General features: G+C 35.1%; 1 protein-coding gene across 2 annotated transcripts in view; it reads left to right on the top strand.

The window, feature by feature from the left end:
* LOC106051190 (uncharacterized) overlaps positions 1-25,314 on the top strand; it is a 118,259-nt gene that overhangs the window by 88,155 nt on the left and 4,790 nt on the right. Inside the window, exons 1-3 of one of the 2 annotated variants that reach the window (XR_008776466.1) lie at positions 850-4,225; positions 22,243-22,467; positions 23,596-23,676. The exons of the other annotated variant lie outside the window; for it this stretch is intronic. The gene's annotated coding sequence lies outside the window, so the exon portion shown is untranslated. Of the gene's footprint in view, positions 1-849; positions 4,226-22,242; positions 22,468-23,595; positions 23,677-25,314 lie in introns of those variants that run through there. 2 annotated transcript variants of the gene reach the window in all.

Raw genomic sequence — 25,314 nt, 5'->3', positions numbered from 1 at the left:
TTGCTGGAGTACTCAAAAATTGGATTACTATTGACTATTTGAAGATGGAAGATCTACAATAAGAAGCCCTTGTAAGTTGAAATGAGTTTTGTATAAATATATTGATTGATACACTATATAAATATAAGTATTGGTGACTATTAGATATAGTCAGGAGATATTATTTAACAGAATTACTCACATTGTTTTCTTTATGTTAACTGTTTCTCGTTTGATAAGTTCTTCTAGGGTCTATCCTATTTGTTCTTTAACCTCTATAAGGCCCAATGCGTTTTAGGCTCTCCTTGTTGGTACGGAGGTCATAGAATATAGTGGAAAAATATTTATTTAGCTGTTGTCTTGTTTGTATTTCTGTCAGTGTACTTAATCTGTATCTATATTGTTGTTTGTTTTAAAGTCATGTATCCATATATCTGTATTTCTCCTGTCGCATTTCTACTTTTTATCAATTTCTTTAAAGCAGACTGTGTTGTTCTCTATATTGTTTCTGTGTTTGTCCTTTTCACTTATACTGTACATATATTTTTCTTTCTTTTACTAATTTACATTGTTTTTTACTATTTTACTCTGGCACAACAGCAGACATGTATAACATATGTTGATATTTATGAGTATTGAATTAGAATACTTTATAATACTGAATTGAGTAACTCATGAGTAAATCTAGACATTTGTTTGACAATTCTCATTACATTCTTTCATTACATTATAAACATTGATTGAATTTTTTTATTATTGTATAATACATACATGTAAAGTAAAATAATTGACACACATTGTATTGATAAGTGTAACACAGTACATTTTTTCTCACTTAATTAACTATTTTGAGCACACAAAGCATTAAACATGTCTTCCTATGACAAAATTTTAGAGCTAGTGAAAGTCATGGAACTAGAGGGTGATAAAAAGAGGGAATTCATAGAAAGAGAGCTAGCAAAATTAGAAAAGAAAGAAAAAGAAGATAGGGAGGATAGGAAACAAAAAGAAAAAGAAGATAGAGATAGAGAAAAAGAAATTAGGGACAGAGAAGAAAGAAATGCAAAGAGAAATCATGAGAAAGAATTAAAAGAACTAGAAGCTAAACAAAAAGAAGTAGAGGCAAAACAAAAAGAAAGTCAGGACAAAGTAGAGTTAGCTAAACTAGAAGCTGCCAAAACAAATCCCAACATTATAACCCAACAGTCTACAACAAAGCCATTCATTTCTAAATTTCATAAATTCAATTCCAAAGATGAAACACTTGAAAACTATTTGGTCCAATTTGAGCATATTGCCTCCACTTACAATCTTAACAATGAGGACATGGCCAAACACCTACTAGCAAATTTGTCGGGAGAACCCCTCAACATCATTTCCACATTAACAGTAGACCAAAAGAAAGACTATGCGGCAGTAAAGACTAGATTACTAGAGCACTTCGGGAAAAATTCGGACTTCTATCGCAAGCTGTTTAGGGACACTAAATTAAAGAAAGATGGGGACTTTAATAGAATAATATTTTATATGAGGACGAATATGATAAAATGGTTAGAGCTAGCAAAATGTGACATCAAGGACCCGACACAAATCCTAGACATGCTACTTATTGACAATGTTCTCAACAACGTGACAGATTTGGTATTCACTTTTCTTAAAGAAAAAAAGATCAAGACAGAGACTGAACTGATAACCAACTTAAATTTATTTAAAGACAGTCACCCTGGACACACCATTGACAAAAGAGACCTACACCAACTTGCAGCCACAGCAACAACATCCAACAACAACAGCAATGATAAATACAAATGGTCTAACACCAAGACTTGTTTCAATTGTGGGAGAAGAGGTCACGTGAAAAACCAATGCAAAGCTCCTATAAACTACAATAACAATTACAGATACAGAAGCTACACTAATTTCTACAATCCAAACAGCTATAATCACAACAATAATTACAATAATAGACCATATAGACCACACCAGAGTGCAAGTCCCAATAAAAGAAGAAATTTTACAAACAGCTGCCAACACAATAACTATAATAGCAACAACAGACAATCTAGAAGGGACCAATTTAACTACCACACAAACAACCACCCAAACAACTACAATAGCGGAAATAGAAACAATAGAAACAACAGTGGCAATAACACCAACACACATAGAGAGGAAAATGTAGCTTATATGCAATCAAACAAGTCTAAAATAAAGGTCTTTCCATCCTATGTCAATCTTAAGGAAGTGGGATCAATTCGTGACAGTGGAGCCACGGCATTCATAGTTAAAGCCTCTTTAGTTGAACCAGGACAGTATCTAGAAAATACAGTAAAAGTGACCTATGCAAACATACAAAAATTTGATATTTGTAAGATCGCTAAAGTTCCAATATTATCCCCCTGGATTACATGAGAACTAGAAGCCATAGTCATGGACACCGCAGCACAAGATCTAATAATAGGCAATGTAGAAGGTGTAAAAGATCCAACACTAGAAGAAGTTATGCAATGGGCGGAAGATGGACAAAAGTATTCCCTTTACAAACATGAGGCATTATTAGTTGAAACCAGATACATAATACATGAAAATGAAGCAAGTGAAAATAATGACATTAAACACATCAGCCAGGACATTCTAATAGAGTAAATAACCAGTACAAATCACTTAGAACCAAGTAGTAGTAGTCAACTAAGTCAACTTAACATACTACACATTTTTCAAATAGGTCATGACACTTTATTGTTACATTTATCTCTTGGGTCATCATGACACTTCAATTGCTATTGACCTATTATGCTTATGATCATTAACAGATCATCTATTAACTCATTGTATTTTATTGTCAAGTTGTAATATGACAAATACCAGATGTGTTTATTTTGTGTGTACATATTTTGTTTTACTACTGAGCATGCACAGCAATGTAAACAATGAGATGTAAACAACAGTGAACTACTTGAACTGTTGACCTGAATTTTTTTTCAAAACAACTCACAGATGTAAATATTGTTGAATTTTTTACACACTTGAATACTACAATGAGATGTAAACAACAGTGAACTACTTGAACTGTTGACCTGAATTTTTTTTCAAAACAACTCACAGATGTAAATATTGTTGAATTTTTTACACACTTGAATACTACAATGAATGTTTACAAACATGAAAATTTTTTACTATTGTACTTCAATACTACACTCAGGCTATTTATAGTAGTCTTATGCAAGGTCAACCTTGAACTTGATTGACATGTCTCTATGAATCTTTTTTGATGATGGCAAAACTTAGAATAATATTTTGACACAGCACATCACAATTGTAAATAAATATGAATTTTTTTTCTGAAATCTTTTTGAGTAAATTTACTCAGTGTGTCAAATGATACACATTGGTAATGTTGTGCAGCTATAATTATATGAAAATATTGGATGTGAAATAACTTAATTTTTTTTCTTTCCTTTTTTATATTGATTAGCATGTGATTGCATGTACAAATTTTGTCAGTACAAATGTATACATAAAGCTGTTAACACTTGATGGAGATTAAATCTTTTAAAAAAAATTCTTTGATAATATTTCATAACACTTGCATAAGAAAAGAATTGTGGATACTTTTCATTACAATTAGTCTGATATTTCAGTGATTTTGCTCTCAGTGAATTAAGTATATAAATCATTATACATTTTGGACTCAGTAATTTATATGGTGTTGTACATAATTACTAAGATTATATAAGATGATATGAACAATTGAAGTGAACTTACAGCACTTGATGGAATAATGGACTAAGCTCATATATATATTTGTACAGTGATATTGGTGTAAAATATACTTGTCAAAGATTTTTGGACAAAAATCTTTTTTTGGAGTGTGGGGCGTATGTTACAGACCAGTTTTAGAACCCCTGTGACATAAAGTGACACTCAGTCACCTATTTTAATATTCCGTGCTGAAAGCACGAGAACAAGTTTTAGGGACTCTAAAATAAGGGTCAATGTTAAGCAGTTAGTGAAGAACTCCAGCAGAGAGTGGCTGTAATATAATTTTCTCTGTCTGTAATGTGTACTGTGACAAATTTGATCAAGTGTTAACTTAAAAGATTTCTTTGGATTAATATTGTTAATATTTCATTGATGTGATTACTTTGTCTACATGGCATGAGCAGCCAGTATTTATCGTTATTTATTTTGTGTAATTAAACTTTCCTCGTCTGCATCTGTGGAGTTACGTTCTAGATATCTACATGTAAGTGTGTCATAGGCTTAGTACACAGTAATGCTACGCGATGGCTGAAGTGGCCAGAGCAAAGGTTTGATAACTACGAGGCAAGAAGAGATCTCAACACATCACTACACACTAGAGTTATACCCAGCAACATTCAGCCTGACACTCTACCGCAGTACAGTTGTAAAAATAACCCATTATTGTTATAAGCTATAGTAAGCTAAAAAGGAATTGATCGCCGTTAATGCACACCTTAGTATAAGCTTGCAATTCCTTGTACTATAAAAAGTGTGAAATATTCTATGGCACTTCAGTCGTGACGAATTGTTTTTATTTGCACATAATTGAAAATATAATATTTACTTCAGGCTTGGACCATGATACATAACGTTGTTAGCGCTCGATAAAATAGCAGGTTAAACACGTCCGCTACTTTACGATGGCATATTCTCCATAACACAAAAATTAAAGCTACTACTTTGAGACATAGTTGGTGTCAGGTTTAGGATTTATTTGCGTTTTTAACTAGCTGTATACTATTAAGGTCCCGGGGTTCAACCTGACAAGAACATCACTCCCACGCAGTCGTACATACAGTAAACAACAAGGTGAATAGTTTAAATAACAACAAAAATAAATGAATTTAATTGTATGAAACATATATGTGTATGTACAATGAGGATGATAAATAGACAATGTATATATTAGATATATATATAGATATATATAATAGGTATATATAAAGATATTCAATAATTAATTTAAGCACCTTTGCTACTGCTATTAACTTGTCACCCTGGCTTTATGGTCCACCAGACTCTGACCGACTGGCGTCACAACACTGCCAACTTCGGTAATAGTAAGGTTAGACCTCAGATAATCGCCAATTCGACAATGACAATGAAAAAGACTGCAATATGTATTTCTGAGACGGCAAGCGACGCCCACAACTCCAACACTGGCACCCCTAAACAGGGGTCCCAAAAATCCAACTGAATAATAAGTCCGAGAAACTGGTACAGACAAATAACGTTTTACGGGCCAACACACCGTCCGCTACAACCAAACTCAGAGGGTGAACTGCCTCATGACAAAGAATGACCGATAGATATCACCGGACTTTGTGACGTAGCAAAACAATTCAAAACAAAAAAAATACAAGACATTCTCGTCTCGTACACGTACTACCAGTAGAGGAAATAAAAAAAAACAAGAGTTAGGAGAAAGAAATAGACACTTGTCTATACTACGCGACATCCCCCCTCCTCGACGAACTGGAAATTTTGAAAGAAATTCCAGTCATCAAAAATCCTATCGAAGACAAAACTTTGTAGAAAGAACAAGGAAGAACAAAAAGATCATAAGTGCATCTATGTGACATTTCAAAATGTAATAATGGAAGAAAAAAAATGATGGGGCGTCACCAATTAATGAACCAATGAGACACAATACACGTCAAGATAGAAATCCAATAACAAAGAAAAGTCGATTACCTTGACTTTTACGGTGACCCATATCAACTTGGGCCAAGAACCGAGTTATATTACAACATCATATTTACAAATACAACATTAATATAATATACCAAATTATATTCATGGTAAATAAATACACATTATATTCTTGAAATTAGTATCATTTGCATAATAGAAAACACAAGTTCAAATGTTATAACACATAGAAACATAAGATAAATGGCGGATGGAAGTCTATATCAATCTTGAACAAAGATCAGCCAGCAGATTGTTCTCTCCCTTTACGTGGACAACGTCAAAGGAGTAGTCTTGTAGCATCAATGCCCATCTTGTGATACGTGCAATGGTAAAGTTTGTGCTCCTGAGATACGATAAGGCCTTGTGATCAGTCAGCAGGTGAAATGTTTTACCTGCTAAATACCTGTCCAGTTTCTTAACAGAATATACTATGGCTAATCCTTCCCGTTCAATAATAGAGTACTTCTGCTCCCGAGGCAACAACTTACGGCTTACGTACTTTATGGGATGTAACACACCTTTGATACACTGACAGAGAATACCAGAAATTCCTTTATCTGAAGCATCGGTCTGAAGAAAAAAAGATAGAGAAGGGTCTGGTAAACGAAGAATAGGATACTTACTCAGACAAGTCTGCACTCTATTCAATGCCTCCGCACACTCATAGTTCCAGTCCACTCTTATAGACTTGCCCCGACGTAGTAACTCTGTAAAGGGGAATACTAAATCCGCGTAACTCGGAATAAATTTGCTGTAATAATTTATCAGACCAATCAAACTACGTATTTCTTTCTTTGTAGTGGGTGTTTTAAATTCCATGATCTTTTTTACATTGCTAGGATCAGGTTTGATAACTCCTTGTCCCACATTATGACCCAGAAATTTAACACTAGTGTAGCCCACCTCAAGTTTATCTGGTTTTAGTGTAAAGCCGTTCTCTCTTAGAGCGCAAAAAACATTTCTGACACTCTTCGAGTGTGATTCCCAGTCTTCACTGAAAATACAAATGTCATCGAAGTAGAACAATACATTTTCTACTCCCTTTAGCATACTCTTAACAACCTTATTAAAATGACTTGGAGCACCGCTCAACCCAAAGGGTAAGTAGTGGAACATATAATGCTCCCCAAGAACTCTAAAGGTTGTAAAAGGTTTGCTCGTTTCACTGATCGGAATTTGCCAGTAACCCTTTGTTAGGTCCACCAATGTAAAGTACTTGGCTTTATACAACATGTTAAACAAATCTTCTTGTTCAGGAATTACCTCAGCAGGTATTTCAGTAATATTATTTAATTTTCTAAAATCTATACAAGGGCGGAGTGTGCCATCTTTCTTCTTAATTATAACAACTGGCGCTGCATAAAGGGAGTCCGTCGGCCCTATAATTCCCAATTCTAACATGTTGTCGATTTCTCGCTTCACTTTCTCTTTCATATGAATGGGCACCGCATATGGTTTCAGAGCTATAGGCTTCTTATCAATCAATTTAATTTTAAACTTTTCGACAGTAGCCCTGCCAGGAACATTGGATATAATGTCTCTATACTCTGTTAAAATTTCATTTATTTGCATCTTTTGCATATGGTTCAAATTGGGGTTAATTTTGACCTGTGTGAAGACATCCTCGTGAATCTTCTCTTTCTGCGTAATTTCTAGCGTTGGAATGTTAGGTAGCATATCATCATTATATTCATCCTGCTCAGCAACGTCTTCCTCCCCTACAACTGAAACCATATTAGCTGACAAAAGTTCATTTCTATTTTCATCTGCAACAATTAGATTATCTCCCTTCTTTACCCTACAGTGGTATTTCATAAGTCTGTTTATATGATATATCTTTGTCATATTTTCTTTCTGGATAACATAATTAAATTGGGAAATCTTGTTTAGAACATTATACGGGCCCTGCCAAAACACGGACAGCTTACTGTCTCTGTGTGGTTTGAGGACTAAAACACAGTCACCCACATTTATATCACGCCTCGATGAGTATTTGTCATATTGTTTCTTGTATTTGTTTCTGTTTGCCTTACTGTTGAAATTAGCAATAGCAGTCACCTCAGATAATCGTGTCTTCAAATCCAGTAAATAACTGAATACGTTCTTGTACCCATTTTCCTCTTCGTTATTTACGAACACTTGCTTTAAGATAGCCAAAGGGCCCCTCATTTGTCTTCCGTAGACAAGCTCAAATGGTGACATTCCCGTTGTTTCGTTAGGAACCTCTCGGTAGGCGAACAGTGCTGCGTTGACTTTCCGGTCCCAATCACAAGGGCTATCCTGACACACTTTCCTTAGAAAGGATTTTAAAGAAGAATTAAGTCGTTCAACCATCCCATTAGAGCTCGGGTGGTAAATGGTAGAATGCACTGGTTTGACAGAGAAAAAATTACAGACCTGATTGTACAATTCCGAAGTAAACTGTGGGCCTTGATCACTTAAAATTTCAGTCGGTAGCCCAATTCTACAAAAAATACTAGTTAGTGCTTCGATAACTGTTTCTGTGTTTATATTTCTCAGTGGTATCGCTTCTGGCCATCTCGTAGCAACATCTACTACTGTCAAAATATACCTATTCTTATTGTCAGTTAACTCCAATGGGCCAATAATATCTGTTGCAACTTTATAAAACGGAGTGGTAATAACATTCATTTGGCCAAGCTCCACTCTGTCACAACGACGTGGCATCCTAGCTTTCTGACAAATATCACACGACCTCACAAACTCTTTTATGTCTCTATCTAAACCTTGCCAGAAAAAATATTTGTAGATTTTACTTTTAGTCTTTCTTAATGACAAATGTCCTGCCAACATACTCTCATGAGCGGTTTTCAACACAATTTCTCTCTTAGCTGAAGGTACAACTAACTGTCTTTCTTCCTCACCAAACTTTCCCCTAAACACTCTGTACAATAGTCTATCAAACACTTTATATTCCACACTTCCATTCTTCTTATTATCTACACAACTGTCCACATGTCGCTCCCATAGATCTTTTAAAGACGGATCACTCAACTGTTCACATAAAAATTCTTCGCTTGTACCTAACACATCTCGACATTCTTCCAATACTCCACAATCACTTACAGTGCCGCCCTCAATGTCCTTATTTGTCATTGACCTAGTTACTGCTGAGCAATTAAACTCATGACTCACATTACTGTCAACATTCCCAAGAATTAAATCTGCAACCGGATCTTTAAAGCAAGCTACGACATATTTACCGACAATGTAATCCGACTCAATACTCACACATGCCAATGGATAATCCTTCACTGTCCCATCAACAAGTTTTAATTTATAAGTACCAGGAATCATATCTTTCTCACCAACTAATGAACTTCTAATTCCTATAACACTCGAACCAGAATCTTTCAAAACAGACACACTTATCCCATTTACTCTTCCCTTTTCAAACTTCAGCTTACCCACAGACTTATCACGTAATGTCTTATCCACATATGAAAAAGTTTTTCTCTTACAGGGGGAAAAATACTCATCTCCTTTCCCTAAAGTACAATTTCCACAATTTTGAATATTGTGAGGACCACTCAGTCATCTATAAGAACCTCCTGGGCCTTGATCTCTGTTTTGGTATGCCCCAGTACCACCCGTTCTACTGTGCCTGTTATTGTAAGAATTCTCGTATGTAGCATAACTTTGTCTCCCAGCACTATTGCCGCGGATTCTTCGACCGTTACCATCAAACTGCCTTTGGTAGCGACCTTGTGATGCATTTCTACTGGGCCTTTGTGTGTTAGTGGAGATTGTGGGTGCGTTCCTGTATCTAACATCAGAAGCAGGACTAGAGTTAAGTTGCGAACGTTGAGGGCATTCTGACGCTTTGTGGCCTCCCCTCTTGCACTTAAAACAAATAATTAAGTTACTCTCAATCCCTGGACTTCTATTTCTCACGGCTCACGACACGCTGCCGCAACATGCGCACTTTCTTCCTTACAAATAGACACATCTGACCCCGACTCACTACATGCTGCTGCAACATATACACTTTCTTCCTTACAAATGGACACATCAGAACCAGCTACCTTAAATCCTTCTATAACTTCTAGCATATTATCTACTGTTCTGTGCTTGCTCAAAACTAGTTGCCTGTATACGTCACTCGAAACACTTTCTAAGATCCTATCTTTGATCAACAGGTCTTTTAACTCCTCCACCGTTTTACCGACTTCGGCCATCTTGCACCAATTGTCTAATGCTGTTCTCAATTCTGTTACATATCTCCTAAAGTCGTTTTGACTTGGCAGGTTTCCGCGTTGATATCTGCATGGCGAAGAAGTGCAGTCTTGACTTCTTCATAATTCTCGCTAAGGAACAGACTGTCCCTTAGCATGAAGTTTCTGAGTGCGGTGGTCAGTTTATATGACAACAGCAAGGACCACTCTTTTCTCTCTATTTTGCACCTTGCTGCAACGGCCTCAAAGTGTGTTAGGTAAGCTAGGAGGTCGTCGTCATCTTTCATTCCCTGGAAACTCTTGTCAAGCCTGTCTAAGACATTCTTGTATCGCACATCCCCTGACTGTCCTGCCGCCCCGCCTGCCTCTGGCGCAGACTTTTCTTTAAGCCTAGCCAGTTCCAACTCCTCTTTCCTCTTGATTGAATCCTTGGCATCTCTTTCCATCCATCTTTCGTGCTCCTCGCGTTTGGCCTTCTCATCACGTTCAAATCTCTCTTCTTCCTCTTTCTTTCTAGCCTCTTCTTCTGCCTTCGCCTCTTTCTTTCTAGCCTCTTCTTCTGCCTTCGACTCTTTCTTCAACTTCTCCTGCCGCTCAAACCTAGCCTCTTCCTCTGCCTTCGCCTCTTCCTTATCTCTATCATATTCAGCTTTCCGTTCCTTCACATATTTCTCTAACCTTTCCCCTTCGTACCCCATAGCACGGCCATCACTAATAAATTGTGACGTTACCGTTAACCTGGTTTCCATGGTCTAAGTGCCTTACTGTCTTAAGCTAAATCAACTAATACTATTATTATTATTACTATGATATACTATAATATACAGACATAAGATGTAAACTACAACCTATGAGTGTGTCGTATGGCAAAGAAAGAGAAAACCTATCTGAGCAGTATCCAACGTCGGAGAGAAAACGCCTCAATCCAGGCCGATGCGTAGAAAGGTAGCTGCTACAGGGACTTCCAACACACCAACACAGGAACGATGGCCTCTAACACCGGTATCAACGGTCAATCCCCACACACTTGTCTGTTGTCGGGAGCGAGAAGACGCTCGTCACTCGGTCATAAGTGAAGCACAAAATTACATGAAAGAACAATTAAATAAATGAATATAAATCACAATTTTGAAATATCAACACCTATAGTCATAAGAAGATGAGTTCAAAATCATAAATGATGAATTTAGCATTGGTACAATCCTCAATATCAACAATCAACACATATGGTAATATGGCGATGAATCCAAACAAATTAATGATAAATTTAACAATGTTTCAAGCCTCTGCTACTTTTGATGTCAAAACAATTATGAGAAGTACACAAAAAATTTTTTTTCTTCAGCAAATTGTACCCAATAACATCAAGTATAAATACAATAAAGGGGTATTAGGCAGTATATAATTTTTTTTTTATAAGATAACAAGACTAGATAAGACAATCTATGACCTAGTAGTCACAGCCGGACTCTGAGCCCCCATTTGTCAGGTTTAGGATTTATTTGCGTTTTTAACTAGCTGTATACTATTAAGGTCCCGGGGTTCAACCTGACAAGAACATCACTCCCACGCAGTCGTACATACAGTAAACAACAAGGTGAATAGTTTAAATAACAACAAAAATAAATGAATTTAATTGTATGAAACATATATGTGTATGTACAATGAGGATGATAAATAGACAATGTATATATTAGATATATATATAGATATATATAATAGGTATATATAAAGATATTCAATAATTAATTTAAGCACCTTTGCTACTGCTATTAACTTGTCACCCTGGCTTTATGGTCCACCAGACTCTGACCGACTGGCGTCACAACACTGCCAACCTCGGTAATAGTAAGGTTAGACCTCAGATAATCGCCAATTCGACAATGACAATGAAAAAAACTGCAATATGTATTTCTGAGACGGCAAGCGACGCCCACAACTCCAACACTGGCACCCCTAAACAGGGGTCCCAAAAATCCAACTGAATAATAAGTCCGAGAAACTGGTACAGACAAATAACGTTTTACGGGCCAACACACCGTCCGCTACAACCAAACTGAGGGTGAACTGCCTCATGACAAAGAATGACCGATAGATATCACCGGACTTTGTGACGTAGCAAAACAATTCAAAACAAAAAAAATACAAGACATTCTCGCCTCGTACACGTACTACCAGTAGAGGAAATAAAAAAAACAGAGTTAGGAGAAAGAAATAGACACTTGTCTATACTACGCGACAGTTGGCAACTTACAACCCCATGCAAAAAATTCTCTTCGGGCGCCTATGAGCCAGTGATCTATTGTACAGTCAACCTAAGAAAGGTGAAGAGAATTTAAGAGTTTTAAGAGAGTAATCTTGGAAGTAGACAAGATATCATATTTCCTAAATTACCTGATTGATAATATCAGCGGACGTTAATTTGTTTGTCTGTGAACAGTGTCATTTGTTAATAAAATTGCACTAAAAAATTCTACTCCAATCATAACTCGAGCAATGTCTTTAGCAATATTAACTCATGGCTCTGGCTATTATGAGAGCCACCAAATACAAAGTCTCAAGGGCTGCTATGTTTTAATTATGCTACTTGAATCAGCCTTCAAGACTATAATACTAGATTACCTTATCGTCAAAGCTCGGAGGCTCGTTCGGCCTCATACATATGGCAGAGATAACTTCATTAGAAATGACGCATTTGTCACCCCCACTTTTTAGTTTATTTTATTAATGCTTGACTATCGTTTCATAATTTGTGTGATAATAATGTAATCTAAGTAATGCCCCTTTACTCCAATACTAGAAATGCAAAAGCATACCAAGCATGGTACAAATATCTTATCTTATCTTATATAATACAGACAATACTTAAAAAAAAAGAAATTGCTTGTTACAACACGTAGAAAAAGAAACAATAAAAAAGGAAAAAAAAAACAGTTTTCCGAAGGTTGACCCATGTGACTAAATGAGTGCTTGTTTTCATTCTATCAAGTAGCTATGAGAGAGTAGTGGTCTAAGTTTATTTTGCTTAGGTATGACCATTTTGGATTTCATGACAATGTAAGAACGGCTGCCAGTGATTCTGAACAGCTTATGGCGTTGAGTGAAGAAAAAACATTATAAGTCTACACAAGATCACACTGCTTCGAGCAAAGTTTCATCTTTGATATTTGCCATGGCACGCATTTCGAAGCATTTATTTGTAAAGGTCTTACTTAAAATATGAAACTATGTCTCTTATCGACAATCTTTTAATTTTAAACCATTGTCCTTTGACTTAGTTAATATTCAAACCTGGAATTGACACTTCTTAAAAAATAATTTTTTTTGTCTCTTGAAAAAGTAAATTGTCAAGACGGTCGCCCCTCCTCCCCCCTTTTATTGGTATGTCTCATTTGTGTATGGGGGAGGGGGGGGGCTGGAGCATACTAATGTCATGGTCTCCGATATGAATCAGACCTGACATAGATTCTATGTTTTACATGATTCCTTCAGAATGGAAGATTATTACATCCAAGTCCAATCCTTCAACAGCTAGTGACGGACAGAGCTAAAAATCGGGATCATTGACACCAAAGTCTAGATGACATACAAAGCGACCAGCCAGCCAAACTTCGCAATTTGCATTCATGAAATAGTCAAAATTATTGAAACTTTTTTTCGGTGTGTGTGTGTGGGCATGGCAAGGGGTGGAATGTATACTGCATATGCTATAGCATAGAATATTAAAGGAAATGTTCAATGTAAAAGGTTTTTCGTTTGATAAATTATCGTCTGAACATGTCGCCTAAAAATCTCGGGTCAATAAGACGCTAAAACGTCTGCGCCAAAAAGTGTTGTGCCAAGACGTCGCGTACCTTACCTAATGGTTGCATTATGACATCGACAATTTCTGGGTAGGGCCATGCCATGCTACTGGTATAGGGTTATCAGACACACACGAGACTAAAGGAATAAGGAAATGAATGGACACCATTTTACAATTAATTAATTAGATCACTGTATTCAAGAAAATAGCCAACTAACGATTTTTTTTCTTAGCGAGGAGGGTGACATCCTGAGCTAGCCGCACCGAGTGACATCGGCCCTAGTGAGGCCACTGTCTCCTACTAGTATTGTGGCTTAACAAAAAGAAACACGAGCTAACGAGAAATTTTATAGCAAGAATTATGTGTTGTTTTTTTTTGTCCTGGGAAGAGGGGGTACTGCTAGTACTGAAGATCTTCTCCTGTCTGGAAGATAAAATGTGGACTAGTATTTTACCGAGGATATTAGTTGCTTATTTCTTGTGGTAAATTCTATCAAGCAACCAACAATCTTAAACACAGCAATCTTCTATCAATCAAACAACAATCTTAATCGCATCAATCTTCTATCAAGCAACAAACAATCTTAAGTGCAGCAATCTTCTATTAAGCAATCAACAACCTTCTAGAAAGCAATCTTCTATCAAGCAACCAACAATCTTAAACACAGCAATCTTCTACCAAGCAACCAACAATCTTAAACACAGCAATCTTCTACCATGCCATCATCTAACAAACTATGTTCTAGCCAGCAATGTCCTAAGACATTTCTCTCTATCACCTTAAATGTTGTTAGCATTGGACTCAACACCCATGTCATTTATAACTTGACATTTATACCGAGGGTTCATGAATACAGTACCTGCCGGTCAAAGGTGTCATTGCTGGTACAAAAAAAAGAATGAGCTATGTACCATGGACTGAGGTGTGAATTATTTTCTTTTACACATACACGACACACACGTGTATATATATATATATAATTTCACTACATCCAGTCTTTTCACTTTTCCGGACGTGCTTGTACACTAGAATAAGCTCTTCCTGGGGTTAGCTGAGCGACAGTAGACACCCCGCCGTTGTCTGGGCGCTGTGAGCTCCTCTAGGGGGTTACGAGGCGCAACCCCGTTGCAAAGCATTATTTCCTGTATTTGAAATGTAAAAAAAAATGCATATTCTGCGGTGTCTACTGTGCAATATCCTTCTACTCTTCTGTTAGAAATGCTTTGGTTGAATATCAAATCTGCTTTTCACTGCACTATGTTAATAGAGCCCAGTGACTGGTAGAAAAATAAAGCAATGTCTCAAATGTTTTATTTCTGGTACCTCAAATGACTAGTTTGCTTTTTTTTTAAGTCCGTGGCTTGAATTCTCGTTGATTTTATTAGCGGCCCCCGTAAGGGGAAAAAGCCGCTATTAGGTTTGTGCAAAATGTCCGTCTGTACGTCTGTCCGTCTGTCACACTCAGATCTCGAAAACTAGAAGAGATATGAAGAATATTATTTCATCATTAAATGCTGCTTGAAAAGTTTAGGTGCCACGGCTACTTTTGGTTTTCTAAAAGCAAACCGTTTAATTTATAAAATTAATTATGCAAGCGATTTTTTCATAAAAATACACTAATTCTAAAACAATTAGGTAAATGTAAGGGGGGCAATGTTACAATATGCTAACAAAGAAGGGAAATCTTTTTGTGTATTTCCAGTATCACTAAGCCAAATATATTTTAAAAATGTACAGGAAATGTTTACAACGGACATAAATAATTGTTAACTGTGTTTTTTCTGGTCAACTAGCTGCTAAAATTAAAAGAAAACATTTCTGTATGTTTATAAAGGCTAAGAATGCATTTTGTATGTAAATATCACGCACAATTTTTTTAATGGACATTTTATGCTGCGACTTTCGTGTAGTAGCGTAAAGCCCGGCCATGGCATGGTGCAAAACCAATTTCATAAATTTGTTTGAAAAATCAGATTTTATTTATTTTTTGTTTAGTGCCCCCATCAGAATGAAAGAAGAGTATTTTTGTGCGTTTTGTCTGTTGGTCGGTCTGTCCGTCACGGTTAGATTTTTAAAAAATAGCACTAATTAAAATTTTTTAAACAAGCAGATTTTATTTTTTATTTTTTTTTTTTTGGTTTAGTGCCCCATCAGGATAAAAGCCGCTTATTTGTGAACGTTTTGTCTGTTGGTCGGTCTGCCGTCACGTTTAGATTTTAAAAAACAACAACACTAAAAGGAATTTAAAATCTGATTTAACCTTTAGTGTTCCTTCCGAAACATCTTTTTATTTTAAGTATCTATAATAGATTATTCCGGATGGTTTTGTTAAAACAAATCAATGTCAACGAATGTATGTTGACCTTCGCTCCAAAACGTTGGCGCCAAAACGGCCTGCTTCGATAAAATTTATCTTATCTTATCTTGTGCTGAGGGGTCCCCAAGAAAAGGCTATCGGCTAAGCAAGATGGTTTGTAAAGGTACCTGGCATATTCATTTCTAGCTACTAAACCATAGACTTATATATATATTATATCTAGACTGTACATGGAGATTTTTTAACACTACCAAAAAATTGGAAAAAGTTGTAGAAAGTTGGATCAAGACGTTGTTTTGTAAAGTAGTTAAAAGAAGTAAAGTTGTTTTTTTTTCTCAACCCTAACCTATGTAACATATAATTTAATTTTAGATCTAGATCTAGTTATTGAACATCAAAAATAAGAGTACTCTCGTCTCATAATTATTATTTTGCAATTTTTAGATACATAATCTAGAAAGATCTAGGTCAGAGGTTTTCAACCTTTTAATATTGGCGAGCCCTTTTTACAATCCCTCACTATGCCGCAACCCCCCCTCCTCACACACACACAGCAATAGAAGAATAGACAAAAACAATCCTTATTTTCGATTGTCGCGACCCACAGGTTTAGAACCCCTGATCTAGGTAATCAATCTATTTAAATGTACATAAGATGATTTAAATCAACATGAATTATTTCCATCTAGGATTTTTGAAACATTATCTCTATGGAAACAAACAGTAAAGGCTGTTGGTCGTAGTCCGTAGTGCTGGCCACATGAAACCCTGCTCTTATGTGGCTAAAAAAACAGTTTGTTATTATCCGTGAAGAAATTAGTTAACAATTGTTCATTATCCAAAATAATAGTATAAACAGTTTATAATGATAAAGAAAGAAATTTAATGAATATCTAGTTCATGAAGCTGTCACTGGCCTTTGATTTCTCATTCTAGTCAATTCTTGTTATATTTCATGATAGCAAGGAGTCTTTCCAGTGAGCCTCTCTCACAAGGCTTTAAAACCTAGATCTAGTGGGATATATGACGATTGTAAATTTGAAAACACTCTTGATGCTGACACTTGCTTTTCATCAGCAGTCAAACAGTAAGTCTTTAAAACCTAGATCTAGTTGAATATTTGAAGTTAATTTCAAACAACTCTTGGAGCTGAGACCTCAGCAGCAGTCAATCAAACGTAAGCACTGAACCAAACCTTCAAGTCTACACAAGAAGGGCGTGTTCATGTACTTCTGTTTATTTGCTCAAATCAATTGAACTCATTATTCAATGCTAAGAAACATTTGAGTCGCGTGTCGGAATTCCTTCTGAAGCAATTTTGTGTCCAAAATTTGTTGACGTCATTCGAAACAATTTCAATAATAAAAAGACGTAAGCCAAATTTCAAGAAATGTAATGGGAAATTTTTTTCTTAAAGATAAACATTAATTGTCAATAGTTTAAGGAAAATCGTTAGAGTGGTTTTCTAAATACTAATAGTTTTACTTCCATACATCTTTTTCCACTCATGAAGAGAATGCAAGCTAATAGTAGGAATTTTTAAAAATGTTTAATTAATTACCATAAACTCATAAAAAAAAAAAGATTAATTACCTATTTTTTAAATCTGTCTATTTGGAATTATAAAATTCTCGAGAAGGCTTATAAATAAAGTATTTTTGTTTGTTCTAGAAATGGTTCGCAATTATTGCTGTTATGATTGTGATCGTTACTGGCATTTTTATCAGTTGCCAGACAAAACAGTTTTACAGGTAAGGTAATAGGTTTGATAATATTACTTATGGCTGCACACTGGAGCTACTTGGGCACTAGAGGGTTCGAATCCTTCGGGAAAATTGAGAATTAATGGCCGGCAACATTTAGCCATTGGTATTTCTATTTACTCGGCCAATGTAAAAAGGTGCGCGAGGAAATTTTCATTAGAGATATCTGTCACAAGACGCTAGCAGTGTGCTGGCGCCTGCTTCAACTGGTCGTTGTCTAAGGCGATTCTGGAGGCCTGACTGTTGACTCTGGAACTGTGTATTGGTCTTTAGTGGCCTTAGCCCTGTCGCGATTTAGGTGTTTGTGTATATAACTCACATATAACACTGAACACCAGAATCATAGTTAAAAACACGTAGCGTATATCACTTTATTGATATAGATTCATCCACAACGTTAAATATACATTCATCAATGAAAACTGGTACAAACTAAGATGGCTGTACACCTTCGATTGAAATATATTATTTTTAAAGTTGAAAATATTAGGGAAAACAAACAAAGCGGACACTTCGACCGTCTGCTCTACAAAACCCACACTAAGTGCCCCTTTGTCGCCAAGTCCCCAGGTCACCTTCCCTCATTGTAGACCAGGTCACCTGGTCACGTAACAATAAAATAAATATTAAAAGTATTTTTAAAAAGTTTACAAAGAGAGTTTGTGTTACACAAACTCAGAGGCGGCCCCCGTCGAAGTCGGATCCCTGTCGGATCTGCATATTCGCAAATAATATTCAAGAGGTGATTTAATTTTGATGGTCAAAAGTAATAATGTTTCAAAGATTCATTTGCCGTAAATTTAAATTAAATAAAAAATAGTAGATTAGCTTTAGTATATTAAAACATTGCAATATTGATCAAAACGTTTGGAAATGAAAATCTACACTTTTTTTTTACACGTCAAAGGAAAAAAAAACACTACGTCACACGGCCTAGCTAGACTAAAAATCTTCTTCATCATTACGAGCCATTTATCGAGTGTTCATAGACATTGGTGCACCGAGTGCGTTCTTTTAGCATTTCATTTAAAGAATTCATTCCATATGACGTCAAAGGAAAAAAAACACTACGTCACACGGCTTAGTTAGACTAAAATATGTTTTCATCATTACGAGCAATTTTCGAGGGTTAATACACATTGGTGCACCGAGTGCGTTCTTTTAGCATTACATTTAAAGAGTCATTCATATGACGTCAAAGAAAAAAAATTCCATTACCTCACAATAGGCTAGTACCGGTACCATAAAAAATTTCTTTATTTACACGAGATATTTAACGAGGGTTCATAGACATTGGTGCACTGAGTTCTAATAGAATTTATTTAAAGAGGATCAAAGCCGCATTGTTTTTGCGTTTTGTCTGTCAGTCGGTCTGTCCGTCATCTTGATATAAAAAAAACAACAACTAAAAGTTATTAAAAATTGATTAACCTTTATTTTACGTTTCAAAACATCGCAATAATTTTTAGGTATGAACACAATTGAAAAGTTTATATAATAGATTGTTCCAGATGTTTGTATAAATAGTAAAAGAAAAAGAGAATTTCAGATAAATGTAATACCGTTAATTAAATTTTTTGGATGGTCTCGTATAAAAATTAGATGTACTACAGCCAAGTGGAGAGATTTTCATACCTTACTTTGGTGTTTGGATTCTGTTTTCCTTAAAAATCGGAACATAATATTAACGATAATTAGATTTTTTAATGTTTTAGGTAGAAAGTTAAATGTACTGTAAGAGAGTAGTGAGTTAAAAAATTTTTCATAAAAATCCGTAAAAACATTATTTCGTAAATGAGAAGATTATTTGTTTATTAATTAGAAGAGGGAGTTCAAACAATTATTTGGCGTTAGTAGATTTAAAAAAAAATTCGGAACTTTCTGGCGACGATTTGTAAGAAACAAAATCCGGAACATTCTTTATCGATTACAAAACTTCTATGTTATGTTTCAGCAAGAAAATTAAATGTCTAAAAAGTAATGTTCAGTAATCAATTCTAGTAAATTACTTTTTTTTAAAGCCCTAACAACCTATTGTCGATATTTTTAAAATTTGTTTAAAGATGAAAATACCGAACAATTTGATATCGATAACCAAATTATAGTGACGCATTGTCAAATAATAAAAGTGTAATATTAGTAAATTATGCGATTTCAAACAATCATTAGGCATTATTCATGTTTTATAAAACAATATCCGGAACATTTTTACACTTAATGAAATATAAGTCAGTATAGAGATTTTGATTTAGCATTAATATGCTATGTACATAAAAAACGGAACAACATATTATTGATAATGTGTTTTTGCAACGTTTAAGCATGGAAATTGAATGTAATATAAATTAGAAGAGCAAACAAACATTTGTTGGGGTTGATTAGTTTTGCACAAAAAAATCCGGAACAATCAATTTTTAGATAATTAAAACTATTGAGATGTTACGGGAGGAAAATTAAAGGGTAAATCAGATTTTCAATTGCTTTTAGAGTTCTAGTTTTTTTAATCTAATCGTGACGGACAAACCGACCAACAGACAAAACGCACAAAAATAATCTTCTTTTATTCGGATGGGGGCACTAAACAAAAAATAAATAAAATCTGATTTTTTTTTTAAAGTTTAAGGAATTGGTTTAGCACCTGATCATGTTGCGACGTTACGCTACTGCACGAAAATCGCTGCATAAAAAGTCCATTTAAAAATTTGTGCGTAATATTTACATACAAAGTGCATTATTAGCCTTTATAAACAAACAGAAATGTTTTCTTTTTAATTTTAGCAGCTAGTTGACCAGAAAAAACATCTTTAACTATTATTTATATTTGTTGTAAACATTTCCTGTACATTTTAAAAATATATTTGACTTAGTGATACTGAAAATACACAAAAATTGTCCATCTTTGTTAGCATATTGTAACATTGCCTCCCTTACATTTACGTAATTGTTTTAGAATTGGTGTATTTTTATGAAAAACTCGCTCGCATAATTAATTTTATAAATTAAACGGTTTGCTTTTAGAAAACCAAAAGTAGCCGTTGCAACTAAAATTTTGAAGACGCATTTAATGCTGAAATAATATTTTTCATATCTCTTCTAGTTTTCGAGATCTGAGTGTGACAGACGGACAGACGGACAGACGGACATTTTGCACAAACCTAATAGCGGCTTTTTCCCCTTACGGGGGCCGCTAAAAAGTACTTATTTCCCTTCCCAATACTAAAATAAATTTAATTCAATTAATTAAAATATACTAAAAACATAAATAATTGTATTAGATTTAAAATAAAAATAACAGTAAAAAAAAAAAAAAAAACATTCCACAATAACTAAGGCCATGATGGCGGGTAAGGGGTCAGTTAGGTCAACATTCCATAGCCAGGCCCATAGTGGACTGGCGTTGTTCTGCTACACACACACAAAGGGGTGTGGGCACACAGAGGTTTGTGACAATGTCTCATTTTGTGCTGATACTTTGATCTTTACCATGTTTAATTTACAAAAGTTAATCTCATTTGGCAAGTTTTCTTTTGTCATTAATTGAAGAAAGAGACACACACACAATCTAAAAGGAAGTTCCATAATGCGTCTCAAACACAAGTGGCTACAATACTGGTGGTAGTAATTCTCCCCTATTCTGTTATAGTAACTAATAGTAAAGTTTTTTCCCCGAGTTGCCACTATTAGCTATTGTTGCCAATGGTGAATAAATTGAATCATATTTATCATGACAGCCTTTTAACGCCATATGTTTAACCATACATTTTATTTCAATTTCAGAAAGATCCCCTCATTGATTATTGAAATTATTTTTAAAAAACTCAAATGATCTATATAAAGCATTACGAAGGGACGTAGCCAAGGGACATTATTATATTTATTTCAGTATTTCGTCGAAGACAACATAAGTAGGCTCCCTTTCATTATAAACCTACGACGAAATCCTAATTAAACGAGTCATGCTTTAAAAGAAATTAATAGAATAGAAACATCCACCTCCATGAGGTTCATAAATTAGAACAATACAATATTTATAACACCTTATACAAAATAGGCAATACTCCCTTTATACAACTTATAGAGCGATTTTATTTCTATTCCCAATTGCACAATGAATATGTGTTTCATTAAAAAACAATGGAACACTTTTTATACTCCGCCCCATTTCCCCCTTTCCCCTTCCTGGTTAAGCAAATGTAGGTCTAAAGATCTACTTTATAATATTCCAATGATAGGCTTTCAGATTTAGGGTTAGAAGACTATGCGCAAAATGTCCCTGAACATTAATTTATTAAAGTCTTCAAGGAATAATGCCTACATGCGGAAATAACCGAAGACGTATAGTCCGTTCAAGACAAATTCTAACGGTCAAGTTTTCAAGTGCGGCCAACGAGCTAGCCGTTCTTTACCCAACGATATACAGCAACTGTCAAATTTCTAGCAAAATCATTAACGCTATTTTCTAGATACATGTCCAGGTTCCATGAAGTTATGAGCTGAATAGATTTATTGAACAATACGTAATTGTGTTATTCTATTGCAACAAGAAGGATGATGATAATGTAGTTCGTCAGACGATACAGGATGACGTCATTCACATAAAGAAACAAAGAGATACTCTTTCACGTCTGCTGAACCAAATGAAACAAATGTACGGCCAACAAAGTTGTCAAATGATGAAACTTTAAAAGGTAAACAAACTTGTCTAATCTAATATTTTAAGTTACGATATTTCTGCCTTGGTAAACAGTTGACGAAACAAACTATACAGTAAATAAGTTTTACTGAAAGTTTAGGTCAAAAGTAGTTCAAGCATATTTTTTAAGGTATTTGGAAAACTAGAAACTTTGAAAGATTATTTTTCATAAATTGTGTTACAAAGTGTGTGTTCAGTTTCTACATTTTGTCTTCATTCTTTGATTTTGTCTTCATTCTTTGATTTTGTCTTCATTTTTTAATTTTGTTTTCATTCTTTGATTTTGTCTTCCCATCGCTTTCTCTATCCACCTCTTCTTCTTTTTTCCTGGTACTGTTCCCCGAGGGAAGGTCTTTGCGAGTCACATGAAACTTGCGATATGGTCAACGTGGGGTCCAATTGCCATTGTGATCGTGTTCCAAATGTTCTCATTTAAGATGTGATTTGATAAATAATAAATAAAAAACTCTGAACAGGGCTAGAGTTAGTTTTGTACTGATTAGGTCTCTTTGTTTTACCAACCCTTTCAACACGCTCTGATACCTTTGTTAATTTTACAAATGTCCTCAGTTAAATGGTAAAACCACGGTGGTGTGAATGTCTAATCATTCCTATTGATAAAGATTGAATATCTCTTAACTTCATAAATACTTTGTTCTTAAATACAATTTCCAATAAATATTCTGTTCGAAGATTAAAAGTCCCGTACACGATATATCTAGTTAAAACATGTATTTTTTTAAAATTATCTGTGACTTTTTAAAATTCGGAAATCCAATTAATAAATATTATATTTTTTTCTATAGTAGACCAATCTGTAGCTATACTTAATCCTGTACTTTGTAAACAATTTGGTGATATTTCTATACAGCCTAAAACTCAAGCATTCATTAGTGTGTACGTTTTTTTTAAATAACGAATTGTTATTAGTATTAAAATGTGCATAAAATTATAATAATTTTAAACCCACTAATAGAACTTAAAAAAAGGACGCTATAATTTGACAGCCACGACGGTACTTACAATGACTTAAACCTGGAATTCTCATTTTTTTCCCTTTTGTTTTGTAATTTTTAATTAGTAGGTTATAGGTCGATGTCTTAACCCTAACTCTTTCTTTCAGAATGATTCCAAAGTATCGGCTAACGGAGGATGGTGCAAGGAAACCAGCAGACCTAACAGCAATTCACATATAACAGATCCGGTAAGGGAATACCCGTGCACAGACAGTAGGGAACTATCCATAGGAAAGGCTACTTTATTTCTTTCAATACAGTAGGAAACTATCCATAGGAAAGGCTACTTCATTTCTTGTCAATACAGTAGGGAACTATCCATAGGAAGGGCTACTTTATTTCTTGTCAGTACAGTAGGGAACTATCCATAGGAAAGGCTACTTTATTTCTTGTCGATACAGTAGGGAACTATAAATAGGAAAGGCTACTTTATTTCTTGTTAATAATTTACTAACTTATCTAATTCTTTCTTTCCACGCTTCACTTTGTCTTAATGTTTCTTTTGGCGGGATTGAGATAAAAGTCACGTCTGCATTTTGCCATTGCATACATCTGGGTATCAGATACCAGGAAAGAAAGACAAATGAGTTTGTACTTGTGCAAGTCAACACTCTGGCTGGCAAGAAAGGAAGAACTCCTCAAAACTGTGAAAAGACGAAGGCTGAGCTGGTTCGGTCCTATTGCAAGACATGACTCGTAATCAAAAGTCATACTTCAAGGTACAGTAGAGGGAGCACGACGATAGGATCATCAAAAGAATATCTGCGGGATGACATAAAAGAATGGACCGGCATCTCTCCTGATATTCCACTATGAACAGCTGCTGACCGGGAAAGTGGAGAGGTTTAGTTACGCGATCAGTCACTGCACCCCTACGATGAAAGTCAAGGGACAGATGAGATACATCTTTAAATCAAACACTATTCTGGTTTGAACATCCAACTCGCGCATCAATAACTGTGTTGCTGTCCAGAACCAATCACAAAGATAGGTGATAGGATGTTTCCATTTCATTTCCGGTTAAAAAAGGCCAAAGTTGAATAATCGTTTTCGCTGGGTATTGAACAGCGTTCTTTTCAAAAAGGAGAATCGCAAGAAAATAGTACGCATATAGCTCCACACGTTTATGTGCTCGAATGATGAAGGGCAAAAAGTCAGTTCCTCAGAGAAATATGATGCTTTATATTAAATACGAATAGCTTCTGATTTTATGACATGTTTCTTCAAATAAATTATACACCAATCTTTGACGTGAAAAGTTATTCTTCATTTGATGGGGCGCCATTTTCTGAGACCGTTAGTGGAGGATTGGTAAGTGGGTAGTTTTTTTTTTGTGCAATATAAAACTTGAAAACGAAAATGGCTCCGTTAACGAAACAATTTTGTTTCTCGATTGCTTTAATTTTTAAATTCTAGAGAAAGAGTTATTCCTAAAATTCACGACCGACTTGACTTTATCATGTGAACCCTCAGGGGAATTGTATTATACATTGTGGGCCGTAGTATCCAGCGTTGAGTGATGGTAAGATGTGGACAACAGGTCGTATATTGTGTACAACTGATTTAGGTGTTTGGTTAACATTTGCTCTGTTATTGAATAAACACAAGAATGCATTTGTCTAAATCTAGTAGAGCTATAAACATAAATATTCAAATATTGAGATATAAGTATGTAAATCATAGACATAAATAAATATAGACTGGAAAAAGGAAGTAACTTCATGTAACTTAAAAACATGTATATCTATTGTATTCGGATTTTCGAATTATGAAAAGTTGCATGATCTTCATTCTTAGAGATTAAACAAAGCTACACTGCCTCCTTA

This window comes from Biomphalaria glabrata, chromosome 2 (assembly GCF_947242115.1).
Source record: "Biomphalaria glabrata chromosome 2, xgBioGlab47.1, whole genome shotgun sequence".
NCBI lineage: Eukaryota > Metazoa > Mollusca > Gastropoda > Planorbidae > Biomphalaria > Biomphalaria glabrata.
The sequence above is the reverse complement of the archived record's forward strand: the minus strand, read 5'-3'. Positions and strand labels throughout refer to the sequence as shown.